This window comes from Lepidochelys olivacea (genome assembly GCF_965140295.1).
Source record: "Lepidochelys olivacea isolate rLepOli2 genome assembly, chromosome: 1".
Taxonomy (NCBI): Eukaryota; Metazoa; Chordata; order Testudines; family Cheloniidae; genus Lepidochelys; species Lepidochelys olivacea.
Window position 1 is genome coordinate 234,591,081 of NC_140411.1, and position 16,511 is coordinate 234,607,591.

Below are 16,511 nucleotides of genomic sequence, written 5' to 3' on the forward strand. Positions count from 1 at the left end.
CTGTAGGAAAGTAGTTCTCAGGCTCTCTTGTACTGTGAATTGTAGGTGAGATAGACTTTAGGACTAGAACTTCTCATTGACATCAGTGAGGCTAGTCATGTGAATAAATGCTTACCAAATGAGCAAGAGTTGCACTAGATCTTGGTTAGTGAAGCTTTTTTAATGGCTAGTGATGTCGCCATTCCTTCTATGGGCTCAATTCTGTCATCCTTACTCATCTGGAATAGTACCATGCTCCAGTGTAGTCATACTCAAAAAGAGTGGCAGAACTGGCCTCAAGTTAGTACTGAATAGAGCTCAGTGAATAATATGCAGGAAATAATTTGCTCTCCCTGTGCAACCCTAATTTACAACGTGGCTAGGCAGACCTGAATCAGGGTACTGAAGCAGGCTCGCCGTGCACCCGCAACTTCACTCTGTGTGAGTGTGTTCAGATGGATTAGAAAATCAAGCTCTCAAGTCCACAAACAGTTTGTGACTTCCTTGAATGTATTCAATATTTGAAATTACCCAGTGAATATTTTTTCCATGTGGATTAAACAGACAGCGCTACTCAGTGTGAGGAAAGATGGCAGAATTTGGCCCCTTTCTTAGCCTTGAGTTTTATAAAATCTTTCCATAAAACATACATTTTATACTATATTTGGCCAGATTAAACAGTTGTAGTGTTCCACCCATTTGTGGGTGAGGCATTCCTTAGTATCTTTAACTGCCTCACTAGGGTATTCTGTTGAGGCTTTCTTCGTGTTGTATAGCACTTTTGAGAGCTTCAATTAAAAGATATTAGGAAGTGCAAAGTATTGCTGGGCTCTGATTCCTGAGGTATAGACAAGGCTCCCACAGCCACCAGCATTCATATCAATGAATTATCCAGCCCTGCCCAGGCATGGGCAGATGACTATGTACTCGGAGCTCCTGTGCCTTGTCTGCAAACAGCTGCTGCTGTTTCAACCATCAGTAGAGTCTCACCATTAGTGATAATGGTGGAAAATTTCTTTTTTATTGAAGGGCTGGGGGAAGAAGGTCAGCATAGACAAGACCATTCACTTCATTTGGAGTTTTGGAGCTTAGGATTTGAACTTAATTACTTCAAGTTACTGTTCAAGGAGGGCTCAATGCTGCAAGGTGCTGTGAACCCTCAGCTCTCTCTGACTCCAAGGGGATTTCATAGCTATTGTTGTGTGGCAGAGAAGATGATTTAATTCTGCTGGCAAGCTATTTAACTTAATAGTGAGAGCCAAGTTGGTTAGTTTTATTCTCATCTACAATTGCATTTCCAAGACCACTAAGAACTGAGGGGAAAAACCACTATAAGGAGCAGAGGTGAAGGCACTGAACAAACCAGGCAGCAGAACATTACCCCAAACTCAAACCAGGCTTAAACCAAAAGGTATTTTGAGGTTATTTATAATAAGTTAATAATAATTTGTCTTAATTTTCTTATATTTACATGCACTACAGCATTTCCTGGTTGAGGCCAGGACAGGTACACACTGGAGCTAGTTTAAATGTTTCAAAATTCAAAATTATTTTAATGAAAAAAGGATATTTTTTTCAGAAAATATTCACAGAAAAAAATTCATAGAAGTAATTTTCACAGAAAATAATTCCCATTTTCTGACCAGTGCTAGTACTGATCTAGTATGGTATTTTACTCCTTTTTATATGCAGATCTCAAAATATTTTGTGAAAATCATACATGTTCATGACCTGCTTTATAGATTGACCAATTGAGACCTGAGTAGACAAGAAGTATATGTCAGGTTTCTCGGGCCAGATTTGAAAAAGCAGCCTGTAGCTGTGTGTGCCTCACTTTAAACACAAAGGCCAAAAATCACAGTTGCCTAAAATTAAGCAACTAAATAACCTAATTCTCAGTGTTGCTGAGCACTCACGGCTCCAATTGACTGGAGCTGAAGTTCTGGGTGGTCAGGAACTCTGGTGATCTCGTTCAGGTGTCTGAAATTGGGCACTCAAAAACTGGAGTGCTCAGAGTTGAAAAGGTGGTCCTAAATCATTGGCAGATCTGGCAACAGTCTTCAGTCCAGTGTCTTGTCTGCTATTTCCCTGTAAGACCATTTTTTGCAGTACTATATTTCCAACCTGATTAGCACCAGAAAATACTGAAAATCTCAATGTCATAAGAAAGCCTGATCATGAAACATTTCCATCTTGATTATTAGAGCATGGGGGTTGGTATATATTTTTTAAAGCTGTTAGATACACATTTAGGAACATAGGAATTTCTACACCTTATCTGATCAGTAATCCACCTAGTACAGTGTCATCTAACAATCATGAGAGCCCGATGTTTCAGATTAATATTGCCAGAAACCCATAAGAGAAAACTGTTGAATAACCTGCCCATAGGGGAAATTTCCTCTAAACACTTATTTTGTTAGTGATTGGCTTATAGCCTGTCAGGGTTCCCTCCCCACTCTGAACTCTAGGGTACAGACATGGGGACCCGCATGAAAGACCCCCTAAGCTTATTTCTACCAGCATAGGTTAAAACTTCCCCAAGGCACAAATTCTTTGCCCTTGGACAGTATGCTGCCACCACCAAGTGATTTAACAAAGAATCAGGGAAAGAACCACTTGGAGTTCCTATTCCCCCAAAATATCCCCCCAAGCCCTTACACCCCCTTTCCTGGGCAGGCTTGAGAATAATATCCTAACCAATTGGTTACAAAGTGATCACAGACCCAAACCCCTGGGTCTTAGGACAATAGAGAAATCAGTCAGGTTCTTAAAAGAAGGATTTTATGTTTAAAAAAAAAAAAAGGTAAAAATCACCTCTGTAAAATCAGGATGGAAAATAACTTTACAGGGTAACAAAAGATTCAAAAACACAGCAGAACTTCCTCTAGGCTTAGTTTCAAAGTTACAAAAAACAGGAATAAACCTCCCTCCAGTAAAGGAAAAATTCACCAGCAGAACAAAAGATAATCTAACACCCCTTGCCTGGCTTTTACTTACAATTTTTGTAATATGAGAGACTTTTAGGATGGTTTATAGGAGAAGGAGTTGTCTGACCTGATGCTTTTCTACTTCCCAAGAGAACACACATAAAACAAAGCCTTCCCCCCCACCCCAAGATTTCAAAGTATCTTCTTTCCCCATTGGTCCTTTTGGTCAGGTGCCAACCAGGTTATTTGAGCTTCTTAACCCCTTACAGGTAAGGACGATTTCTAGGCTACCCTTAGCTGTATGATTATGACAACCCCCTCTCCCCCCAAATCACAGACGGTGCTGGACAGCCTGTACCACACTGGCTGTGATTTCTTCCTGGAGCTCTAGGAGAAAACAGAGTTAATAAGAAACATGCACCTCTAGATATACCACTGATTCTATAAAAACTAACAATATTTTCCACATTTCAAGGACGATTTTAACAAGTTGATTCTGGGAAACTTTCACGGGAGAGTGTATCAGCCACTTTGTTAGAAGCTCCTGAAATGTGTTGTATGTCGAAATCAAAATCTTGGAGAGCTAAACTCCACCGAAGAAGTTTTTTGTTATTGTCCTTGATGGTATGAAGCCACTTCAGCGCAGCATGGTCTGTTTGCAAGTGGAAATGCCGTCCCCAAACATATGGGCGTAGCTTTTCCAGAGTGTATACAATGGCGTAACATTCCTTTTCGCTGATTGACCAGTGACTTTGCCTCTCAGACAGTTTCTTGCTGAGAAACACGACAGGATGGAATTCTTGATCTGGTCCTTCCTGCATTAAAACTGCTCCCATACCACACTCGGACACATCTGTGGTTACTAGGAAAGGTTTGTCAAAGTCTGGGGCCCTTAGCACAGGGTCAGACATGAGTGTTGCTTTAAGCTGGTTAAAGGCCTTCTGACACTCTTCAGTCCACTGAACTGCATTTGGCTGTTTCTTTTTGGTTAGGTCTGACAGTGGGGCGGCGATTTGGCTGTATTGCGGTACAAATAGCCTGTAATATCCGGCCAAACCTAAGAAGGATTGGACCTGTTTCTTTGACTTTGGGACAGGCCACTTTTGGATAGCTTCCTCTTTGGCCTGTAGGGGGTTGATAGTTCCTTGACTCACCTGGTGTCCAAGGTAAGTCACTCTGTTTAGGCCTATTTGGCACTTTTTAGCCTTATCAGTTAGCCCTGCCTCCCTTATGTGCTCGAAGACTTTTTTGCAGATGCTCCAGATGTTTTGCCCATGAATCAGAAAAGATGGCCACATCATCAAGGTAGGCGACTGCAAATTCTCCAGATCCTGCTAGGAGACTATCTACAAATTTTTGGAAAGTGGTGGGTGCATTTCGCAGCCCGAAAGGGAGCACGTTAAATTCATACAGCCCTACATGGGTGATGAAAGCTGACCTTTCCTTGGCAGATTCATCCAGAGGTACTTGCCAGTACCCCTTGGTTAACTCTAAGGTAGAGATGAACTGAGCACGTCCCAGTTTCTCCAATAGCTCATCTGTGCGTGGCATTGGATAGTTGTCTGGGCGAGTTACAGCATTTAGCTTACGGTAGTCCATGCAAAAGCATATCTTCCCATCTGGTTTGGGAACTAGAACCACTGGAAATGCCCATGCACTGTTAGAGGGGCGGATTACACCCATCTGTAGTATGTCCTGGACCTCCTGTTCTATAGTAGTTTTGGCTTGAGGAGACATCCAATAAGGTTGGGCTCTAATTGGGTGAGCATTACCTGTGTCAATGGAGTGGTATGCCCATTTGATCTGTCCTGGGGTGGCTGAGAACATCAGCGCGAAGCTAGTGCACAGTTCCTCGATCTGCTGATGCTGCATATGCCAGAGGGTCATTGAGACGTTCACCTCTTCCATGCCACTGTCACTTTTTCCTTCATAGTAGACACCTTCAGGCCACTCAGCGTCATCTCCTCCCTGAGCTCTAAACTGACAAACCCTTAATTCTCTGGAATAAAAGGGCTTTAGAGAATTAACATGGTACACATTAGGCTTTAGGTTTGAGGTGGTGGATGCTATGAGATAGTTAACAGCTCCCAGGCACTCCTGGACCGTAAATGGCCCTTCCCATGATGCTTCCATTTTATGGGCCTGGAGCACCTTCAAGACAAGATCTGGTCCCCTACTTTAAAGGAACGTTCTCCACCATGTTTATCATACCAGGCCTTTTGCTCTTCCTGAGCATCTTTTAGGTTTTCTCTAGCATGGGCTAAAGAGGTTTGTAGGTTGGTTACAAAGTCCAGAATGTTAGTTCCTGTAGAATGCGTAAACCCTTCCCATTGCTGCTTCACCAACTGTAATGGCCCCTTAACCTCGCGGCCATACACAAGTTCAAATGGTGAAAACCCTAAACTGGGATGTGGTACAGCTCTGTAGGCAAAGAGCAACTGCTGCAACACTAGGTCCCAATCGTTGGAGTGCTCATTTACGAATTTACGTATCATGGCCCCCAAAGTTCCATTAAACTTCTCCACCAGGCCATTTGTTTGATGGTGGTAAGGGGTGGCAACCAAGTGGTTCACCCCATGAGCTTCCCAAAGGCTTTTCATGGTTCCTGCCAGAAAATTAGTTCCCGAATCTGTAAGGATGTTGGAGGGCCAACCTACCCTGGCAAAAATGTCTGTTAATGCCTGGCACATACTTTTAGCCCTGGGTGTTGCTTAGAGCTACTGCTTCTGGCCATTGGGTGGCAAAATCCATGAAAGTCAGTATGTACTGCTTTCCTCTGGGTGTCTCTTTCGGGAAAGGATCCAGAATATCCACAGCTACTCACTGAAATGGGACCTCAATTATGGGGGGTGGCTGGAGAGGGGCTTTGACCTGGTCTGGGGGTTTTCCCACTCTTTGGCACACCTCACAAGACCGGACATAGGTAGAAACGTCCTTGCCCAATCCCTCCCAGTGGAAGGACTTCCACAAATGGTCTTTGGTCCTGTTCACCCCAGCATGGCCACTAGGATGATCATGGGCTAAGCTCAAGAGCTTTTCCCGGTACTTCGTTGGAACTACCAACTGTCTCTGAGGATCCCAGTTTTCCTGGTGCCCACCAGAAAGAGTTTCCTTGTATAAAAGTCCTTTTTCTACAACAAACGGGGATCGATTAGAAGAGCTGAGAGGTGGTGGGTTGCTCCGTGCCACCGTCCAAGCTCCCTGGAGGCTTTCATCTGCTTCCTGTTTGGCCTGGAACTGTTCCCTTGATGCTGGAGACATCAGTTCCTCACTGGATTGTGAATTGGTCCCTCTGGAAGCGATGCAGGTGATGGGGCTGTTTCCGCTGACTGTGAACCACTCTCTGCTGGTGCACTATGTGGTATTTCAGGCTCTGGCTGAGCCTCTTGTGTAGGGTTATCTGCTGCTGCTGCCAGTGCAGGCTCGGTGGTGCCCTCTGGTGTTGGAGCGGTAGACGGGGTTGCAAGCGCTGGACTCAGTGCTGGCAATGGTTCTGGTGCTGGTTGCTCCGCCAGTTCCGGTTTTGGGACTGGCTCTGGCTGAGTCTCTGTGACTGGATCCACTACTGCTGTCGCAGACGTTGGCATTGGGTCCGGTTCCACCACCTCAGTCTGGGTCTCTGGTAACACAGACTGGGCCCTTGTTGAAGGCTCAGGAACAGAGCTAGGTGTGACAGCTCGCTTAGCCTGGCTGCGGGTGACCATTCCCACCTTCTTGGCTAGCTTCACATGGTTGGCCAAGTCTTTCCCCAGCAGCAGGGGAGTGGGATAATCATCGTAGACTGCAAAAGTCCACATTCCTGACCAGCCCTTGTACTGGACAGGCAACTCGGCTGTAGGTAAGTTTAAAGATTTTGACATGAAGGGTTGAATCATCACTTGGGCCTCTAGATTGATGAATTTGGGGTCCACTAAGAATTGGTGGATAGCTAACACCTGTACTCCAGTGTCCCTCCACACTGTAACCTTCTTCCCGCCCACACTCACAGTTTCCCTTCGCTCTGAGGGTACCTGGGAGGCATCTGGGTCTGAGGACCTTTGGTGTGACTCTGGTGTAATGAACTGCAGTCTGTTGAGGTTCTTGGGGCAGTTGGCTTTCACATGCCCCAGCTCATTACTTTTAAAACATCGCCCAACTGACTGGTGTGGGGTGACGATAAGGTGTTTGGGTTTTTCCTTGGGATGTAGGTGGGGCCTTGAGCTGCCCCCGGTGATGGGGTGTTGTCTCAGGTTGCGCCTTCTGATAGCCGCTCCAACTGCTACTAGTTTTTTTTCTTTTCCACCATCTCCACCACTTTGGTTCCAATCTCCTCCGCCTCAGTTACAGTTTTGGGCTTCCTATCTAGGATATACATAGATTCATAGATTCATAGATATTTAGGTCAGAAGGGACCATTATGATCATCTAGTCTGACCTCCTGCACAATGCAGGCCACAGAATTTCACCCACCACTCCTAAAAAAAACCTCACACCTATATCTGTGCTATTGAAGTCCTCAAATTGTAGTTTGAAGACCTCAAGGAGCAGAGAATCCTCCAGCAAGTGACCCGTGCCCCATGCTACAGAGGAAGGCGAAAAACCTCCAGGGCCTTCCAATCTGCCCTGGAGGAAAATTCCTTCCCGACCCCAAATATGGCGATCAGCTAAACCCTGAGCATATGGGCAAGATTCATCAGCCAGATACTACAGAAAATTCTTTCCCGGGTAACTTGGATCTTACCCCATCTAAAAACCCATCACAGGCCATTGGGCCTATTTACCATGAATATTTAATTACCAAAACCATGTTATCCCATCATACCATCTCCTCCATAAACTTATCGAGTTTAATCTTAAAGCAAGATAGATCTTTTGCCCCCACTACTTCCCTCGGAAGGCTATTCCAAAACTTCACTCCTCTGATGGTTAGAAACCTTCGTCTAATTTCTAATCTAAATTTCCTAGTGGCCAGTTTATATCCATTTGTTCTTGTGTCCACATTGGTACTGAGTTTAAATAATTCCTCTCCCTCTCTGGTATTTATCCCTCTGATATATTTATAGAGAGCAATCATATCTCCCCTCAACCTTCTTTTAGTTAGGCTAAACAAGCCAAGCTCCCTGAGTCTCCTTTCATAAGACAAGTTTTCCATTTCTCGGATCATCCTAGTAGCCCTTCTCTGTACCTGTTCCAGTTTGAATTCATCCTTCTTAAACATGGGAGACCAGAACTGCACACAGTATTCCAGGTGAGGTCTCACCAGTGCCTTATATAACGGTACTAAAACCTCCTTATCCCTACTGGAAATACCTCTCCTGATGCATCCCAAGACGACATTAGCTTTTTTCACAGCCATATCACATTGGCAGCTCATAGTCATCCTATGATCAACCAATACTCCAAGGTCCTTTTCCTCCTCCGTTACTTCTAGTTGATGCGTCCCTAGCTTATAACTAAAATTCTTGTTATTAATCCCTAAATGCATGACCTTACACTTCTCACTATTAAATTTCATCCTTTTCCTATTACTCCAGTTTACAAGGTCATCCAGATCCTCCTGTAGGGTATCCCTGTCCTTCTCTAAATTAGCAATACCTCCCAGCTTTGTATCATCTGCAAACTTTATTAGCACACTCCCACTTTTTGTGCCCAGGTCAGTAATAAAAAGATTAAATAAGATTGGTCCCAAAACTGATCCTTGAGGAACTCCACTGGTAACCTCCCTCCAACTTGACAGTTCACCTTTCAGTAGGACCCGTTGTAGTCTCCCCTTTAACCAATTCCCTATCCACCTTTCAATTTTCCTATTGATGCCCATCTTATCCAATTTAACTAATAATTCCCCATGTGGCACAGTATCAAACGCCTTACTAAAATCTAAGTAAATTAGATCCACTGCGTTTCCTTTATCTAAAAAATCTGTTACTCTCTCAAAGAAGGAGATCAGGTTGGTTTGGCACGATCTACCTTTTGTAAAACCATGTTGTATTCTGTCCCATTTACCATTGACTTCAATGTCCTTAACTACCTTCTCCTTCAAAATTTTTTCCAAGACCTTGCATACTACAGATGTCAAACTAACAGGCCTATAATTACTTGGATCACTTTTTTTCCCTTTCTTAAAAATAGGAACTATGTTAGCAATTCTCCAATCATACGGTACAACCCCTGAGTTTACAGATTCATTAAAAATTCTTGCTAATGGGCTTGCAATTTCTTGTGCCAATTCTTTTAATATTCTTGGATGAAGATTATCTGGGCCCCCCGATTTAGTCCCATTAAGCTGTTTGAGTTTCGCTTCTACCTCAGATATGGTGATGTCTACCTCCATATCCTCATTCCCATTTATCATGCTACCATTATCCCTAAGATCCTCTTTAGTCTTATTAAAGACTGAGGCAAAGTATTTGTTTAGATATTGGGCCATGCCTAGATTATCCTTGACCTCCACCCCATCCTCAGTTTTTAGCGGTCCCACTTCTTCTTTCTTTGTTTTCTTCCTATTTATATGACTATAGAACCTTTTACTATTGGTTTTAATTCCCTTTGCAAGGTCCAACTCTACTTGACTTTTAGCCTGTCTCACTTTATCCCTACATATTCTGACCTCAATAAGGTAGCTTTCCTTACTGATCCCTCCCTTCTTCCACTCCCTATATGCTTTCTGCTTTTTCTTAATTACCTCTCTAAGATGCTTGCTCATCCAGCTTGGTCTACAACTCCTGCCTATGAATTTTTTCCCCTTTCTTGGGATGCAGGCTTCCGATAGCTTCTGCAGCTTTAATTTAAAATAATCCCAGGCCTCCTCTACCTTTAAACCCATAAATTCTTCAGTCCAATCCACTTCCCTAACTAATTTCCTTAATTTTTGAAAGTCAGCCCTTTTGAAATCAAAAACCCTAGTTGCAGATTTATTTTTGTTAATCCTTCCATTCAATTTGAACTGAATTAGCTCATGATCACTTGAGCCAAGATTATCCCCTACAACCATTTCCTCTATGAGGTCCTCATTACTCACCAAGACCAAATCTAAAATGGCATCCCCTCTAGTCGGTTCAGCAACTACTTGCTGAAGGAATCCATCAGCTATCGCATCTAGGAAAATCTGAGCCCTATTATTATTACTAGCACTCGTCCTCCAGTCTATATCTGGGAAGTTAAAGTCTCCCATGATCACACAGTTTCCATTAGTATTTACTTTATTAAAAACATTAAAAAGGGCTCTATCCATATCCAAATTAGATCCCGGCGGTCTATAGCACACCCCAAGCACTATCCCAGGGGAGGCTCTAATAGTTTTCTTCCCCAATTTAATTGTTGCCCAGACAGACTCAGTCATATCCATTTCATCGCTTCTTATTTCTTTACATTCTATCTCATCATTGATATACAGTGCTACTCCACCACCTTTACCTTTATTTCAGCACATACCCTTCAATACCTGTAGCCCAGTCATGACTACTATTCCACCAGGTCTCTGTTATACCTATAATATCTGGTTTCACTTCCTGCACCAGTAACTCTAGTTCCTCCATTTTGTTACCTAGGCTCCTTGCATTAGTGTACAAACATCTTAATTTTTGCTGTTTGGCCTCACTCACATTCTGTACCCTATTAGGCACGGTTATTTTACTACCAGTATAACCTATTAGACTTGTATCTACACTGCCCTTCCTCCTACCTACAGCTGTATCCACTCTTACTTCATTTTCTTTCCACTCTATGCTAAATTCTGGCGTGGAGATTACCTGGACATCTCCCAACCATCTCCCCCAAATTCCTAGTTTAAAGCTCTCTTAATCAGTTGTGCCAGCCTCCATCCTAGAAGTCTATTTCCTTCCCTACTCAGATGAAGTCCATCCCGAGAGAACTGTCCTCTATCCATGAATGCCTCCCAATGGCCATACATCCCAAAGCCCTCCTTATAGCACCACTGCCTAAGCCATCTATTGATATACCTTTCTGTTTCCTCAGGAACACCCTGAGGAAAAACAAAAAAAAGCAAAAAACAAAGCCTCGCGCCCCCCCTTATCTCCCCCCACAGATTTGAAAGTATCTTCTTTCCCCATTAGTCCTTTTGGTCAGGTGCCAACCAGGTTGTTTGAGCTTCTTAACTCCTTAGAGGTAAGGAGGAATTCTAGGCTACCCTTAGCTGTATGGTTATGACATAGCCTAAAGTATGAGGGTTTATATCCCATATAAATATGTTTTTTAACATAACTAATATAACTAGGAATGTTCTCATTACCTATAGAAATACATACTGTAATCCTTTTTTTGAATCTTGTCCTCAGAAATCACAGGTTTCAGAGTAGCAGCCGTGTTAGTCTGTATCTGCTAAAAGAACAGGAGTACTTGTGGCACCTTAGAGACTAACACATTTATTTGAGCATAAGCTTTTGTAGCCCACAAAAGCTTATGCTCAAATAAATTTGTTAGTCTCTAAGGTGCCACAAGAACTCCTGTTCTTTTTGTCCTCAGCAGTACCTTGTGGCAATGAGTTTCACAGAATAATTCAGTAAATAAATTATTTCCTTTTATTAGTTTGGATATTTGGATGTTTAGCCAAACTGAACTTAACATTCAGTATAAAGTTGTGTGAAACTTTTTCACCAGAGATCTGAATCACTAGCCAGATTTGCTGAAAGGTTCCTAAAGCTTGGCTAACCTGAGTTAAGTTTCAAGGACACCTGAGCCAGTCTGTGAAAACTAGATGCAACTCAGATGTTCTGGCATTTTAGGATGAGGATTTTAGGATTAGCATGAACCCCAGACTGAAATGAAAATTCAAGGGATGCAGATCCCTGTGGATTAAAACTGGAAGGAGAAAAATGGTTTGCATGAACCACACCGAACCAAACCCACACCAATTTCTACAGCTATTCTCTAATTGATTTGAGGTTAGCCATTTCCTGCTATTTTACAGCTTAATTATAAATTTGGCCTACTGAGCCTGATTGACCAGATGAATTGGGCATACTGATTCTGATGGTAAGAAAATCTCAGTTGATGTAGTTAATATGGCAAGGGGGCCAGAAGAGAGAAGTAGAGCAAAAAAGAAATTAACAGAGAGAGTATAGGAATGTGTTAATTGAAGTAGGTTGTCCTTACTACCTTCTTCCAGCTCCCCCATATAGCTATTACACTTCTGCAGACTCTATTACAGTAACTTATATTTCAGTAAGTGGATGTAAGTAGTTCAAAAGGAATCTAACTTACACCAACTTACACATCATCTCTGAATTTGGCCCTCTGAATCCTTCTGAGGAGCTTTGATTTGCAAGAGGAATGATTGCTACTCAGAGGCTAATTCTCTCATTGTGGAAACCACCCACCACATGACACATAGCACATTGGAGTAATAACTTGTGGGTGCTATTTTTAAGTGCTTTTCACCACATCTTCTAAACCCTCTTGCTGTGACATGCTGTCACAGCTCTGCTCAGAAATGTATGCAGACTGAAGAAAATGTATGTTAGTCTCATGAGTGGCTTTGCTCTCTGTGACAGATTATAGCCATTCTATCCAATTTTAATCTTTTCAGTACTGGTGCTTATGATTTTTAATTTTATAATATTAGGACTGTGAACATGCCATGCATAAAACTGAGGATGCCCAGATTCAACTCATGCCTTCTTTTGGGAAGACCCAAGCACCTCTAGAACTGTAAGTGCCACAAGGCTATTTGAATATTAATGACATCTCTGCTTGACTAGTCAGAAGGATTTCTAGGGAAACATATGGGATGTCCTAATGACTTGGACTGCAGGCTAAATATAACCATTAAAAGTTATGCTGAGGACAGTTAACACCAGTCAAGAAATTTCCTAAAACTTCTCAGGAAAGGCATTGGCTAACATCTTGGTTGAATATCATTCCACAAATTAATCATAAGTGCGCTTGAAAGAAAATGGGTTACTCTTTCTAGGAGTGAGTTTCACAAGCATGGGATGTAAACAGCTCTTGGAAGTTACAGGGGACAGACTCCATCTTGAGAGCAGAATGACAATGATGAGACGGGTAATAGGTCAGAAGTTATTATAATCTTTATTATAGGTTTAAGATTTATGAATGTCTTAAATTATATTTCCTTTCTGTAATTTAAGAAAGAACTAGTTCACAGAATTTTTGCAGGAATAAGTGACATATTTAAAGGTTCAACCTATTTTATTTTCTTTACTATAGTTTAAAATAAATACTGTTCCTCTTTGGTTTTATCTAATCTGGGTTGAATCTGACTGGAAATGAAAGCTGTACTGTCCTTGAAAAATGTGTTCTTCATCTGCCTTCAGTTCATAACTAGGTGGTATAGGGGGAAAACAGCATTAACTGCTGAGTTGTTCTGCTGACAGAGTGAATGCTTGGCCAGAGAGATAGATAAATTGTTCTGGTAGAGGCGAGGGCCAGATTGGACATCCGAAAGGACACAGATCGAGTTTAATCCTTGCCATACTTCGTGAGAGTTATCACAACCAACAATGTAATTTGATATGTATGGTCTCATTCTGGTGAGGCCTTCTGGACAGACAGTCCTCAGCATATGTGAGCTGCTATTTCTTGCTGCAGGAATCTTTCCCTTTTGGTATGTACATGTTTGTTTAGCTTTTCTGGATGATAGCAGGGAAGGAAGGAAATCTTGAGATTCAGTTACCAGAGATGGTTGGGAATATGATATAAATATTTTTCAACATAACTTTTAAAGTGTATTAATCACATATATATACGGTTCAAAGCATTGTAATATCTGGGCACTTCATTTATGTGTATCTTGCATATCATCTATGCTTTTATCATCTAATGTTTATTTTTGAGCTTTTTCTGTTATATAATATTCAGGCCTTTTTAAAAAATTACAATTTTAATTTCTAAAAGTATTTGTTTGAAAAATGTTTCAAGAGACTAATAGGCATGAACTCCATCCCCTTTGCTAACTCTCGTTTGCTGCTGTTTATTTCTTCTCACGGCTAGTATACATGGTTTGAAGTTTTCCATGGATTTAAAAAAAAAGACTTTCTGAAACTGAGAAAACGTGAAACAGGTATTCTCAAACATACGGGCCTTGATTCTCCTCTTGCTGACATCAATCTTACATGAATTACTTAAATGGAGTTACTTCAGATTTACACTGGTGTGGAGGTGAAGACAATCAGGCCCACAGTATCTGTAAAGAGAGAGAATGTTCATATGTTAGACGGCAGCCCATTTATCCCCTCTGTGATTATGCTATGCTATAGTCTCAAGATTTTGGGGGGGATTTTTGGTTATTCAGCAATTTAGGGTAAATCTTATATCACAGCTTCCATGTATATCATATATTATGTGATTCCTGTGACGCTGTTTAACAGGAGTGTCCCTTTAGGGGTATGTTTTCACTGCAGTTAAGTGTTGCTGCTTCTAACCCCACTCCAGTCCAAACACAAAACCTTGTCACCTGACTTAAGTGGTGCTTTCAATCTGGGGCTGTGGGCTAAAATCTAGGTACAACTTTCATTTGGGCTGGCAAGAAGTTGCCTGCCCTCTTTGCAGTGAGACCACAGGCTAAATCACTCAAGTGCTGATAGTCCTCCAGTGCCTTGTCACAAGACCTCCCATGCTCTCACGACAGACAAATTGTCCCATAACCCACTGGAAGAGAATCACAGAATGGCTCAGTTACTGCAGCATAAAGAACCGGGGGGATATGCCCCTGGAAGTCCTAGTGACAACACACAAGTGAGTGCACCACCAGTAAAGATACAGTAAATAAAGTATGGCTTTGCAGTATGTCGGTTCAGAGCCAGGCTAGGCCAAACTGGGTGATCAGAGCCAGGGGGCCCATCACCTGCAGTAATTTTGCAGTGAAGAGATACCCTAAGGGAGGCTACTGGGCAGCAAGTCCCAGCCCCAAATAAGGGCATTCTGGTGGAGGGACCAGTGGGAGTTGTCGACTTAGCAGCAATGCGCTGGGAAAGGAGCAGGGATATAAATGCAGAGCTGCCTTTTCCTCAATAAGAGAGAGAAGCTAGACCTCTGGAGGGTAGGCAGGACTAGGGAGGAAGCCAGGCATCATGTATATTATATAATCCAAGTATATTGAAAAATAAGTGTGTGTGTGTGTGTGTAAAGATTATTACTATAAATGCAGCTGCATCTATTCACCCTTATTTTAGGAGCTTATCAGCTCCATATCCGCTGACATTATACAGTAGAAAGAACATTTTCACAAATTATCTTTTCATGTTCTCTTTTTATCATCAGGACCTTTGTAAACCAACAAAGCTGTTGAAAACAGACACAGTTTCTTTACAACTTTTATGTATTATTCTGCAGTCACAGGAAATGGAGACAAAACTAAATGTGGAAAACAGTACAGTATTGAAGGCTGCTCTTTTACTTTATTAACATTAAAACAAAAGTAACTGCTCTGCAGGATGTGAGAGAAATTGGACTCTTCCCACCCCATTGCTTCACCGAATAGTCTTTTATTTCTCTGTATCTAATTTAAATTAACATTGGAAGACAAAATTCAAGAGGTCCATTTTTTTTAAGATTTGTGAAAGATTAAAGAATTCTGACCAAATACAAAACAGAATCTGAAATGCTTGATTCTTAGATGATTTAAAAACTGGGGTTTTTAAAAGCATATGTGATCAAATTCCATATATTCCCACCACTTAACTGGGAATCATAAAGATCGTTTAAGTGGTTATTCTGAAATCCAGTAAATCCACAATTAAGTATGAGTACAAGAGTAAAAATAACAAAAACAAAAATCGCATGTGAAAGGCAAGCAAAGTAGGTAAAGATGATCCCATTGCCAGTAATCCAGATATAAACTATAAACTAATAGAAATGTACTATTTAGGCTCAGTATGATTTGTTTATAATTAAAATGCCTAAATAACATTAAGTGGTGTTAATGATTGCATGATCAAACACATTTTTCTTCACACATTTTCCATACCACTGAGAGCCGATGCAGCAGTGGGTCTCTCTCTAGGAAATAAAATAAAACTGCTAGTTGTAAGTACATATGCCCACTAGATGTCACTACTAAACTGACAAAACACTGCCACCAACAAGCTTTTACACAACATGCTATTAATTTATAATAAAAGGTATCTGACAGCTTTATTCTGATGAATTATGGGAATCCAAAGCATAATTCCCAGCCTTTGGTTTATAAATTGTCATTGATTTTAATGTTCTTTGTAAAGTTGTGGCACGCAACAAATTTTCCTGCCAAGAGCTGTTAAATAAATAGTCATCCTTTGCTCTGAGTAGTACATTGAACTTGTTAGAGTGATGAGCAGAACGAATTGATGGTTATCCATAAACCATTTATGACAGAATGCACAGCATCAATTCAAACAATTATTGAATGCATTTATTATAGTTTTTTTTTTAAATGCTCAACTGAGACGAGAGGAATATACACAGGTAATAGACAGTAGCAATTCCACACAGTTCTTTACAAGACACTTCTTAACTGACAACTGATTAGAATTATTATAGGATTTGCTGGGGTACATCAAACCTTGCACTTGTTTTGTTTCCCGGTGTACAAAATTTGTCTTTAAAAAGACAGTTATTGTGAAGATAAGCTTATTGTCCTTTTTAAATATCAGCTACAAACTACCTGCT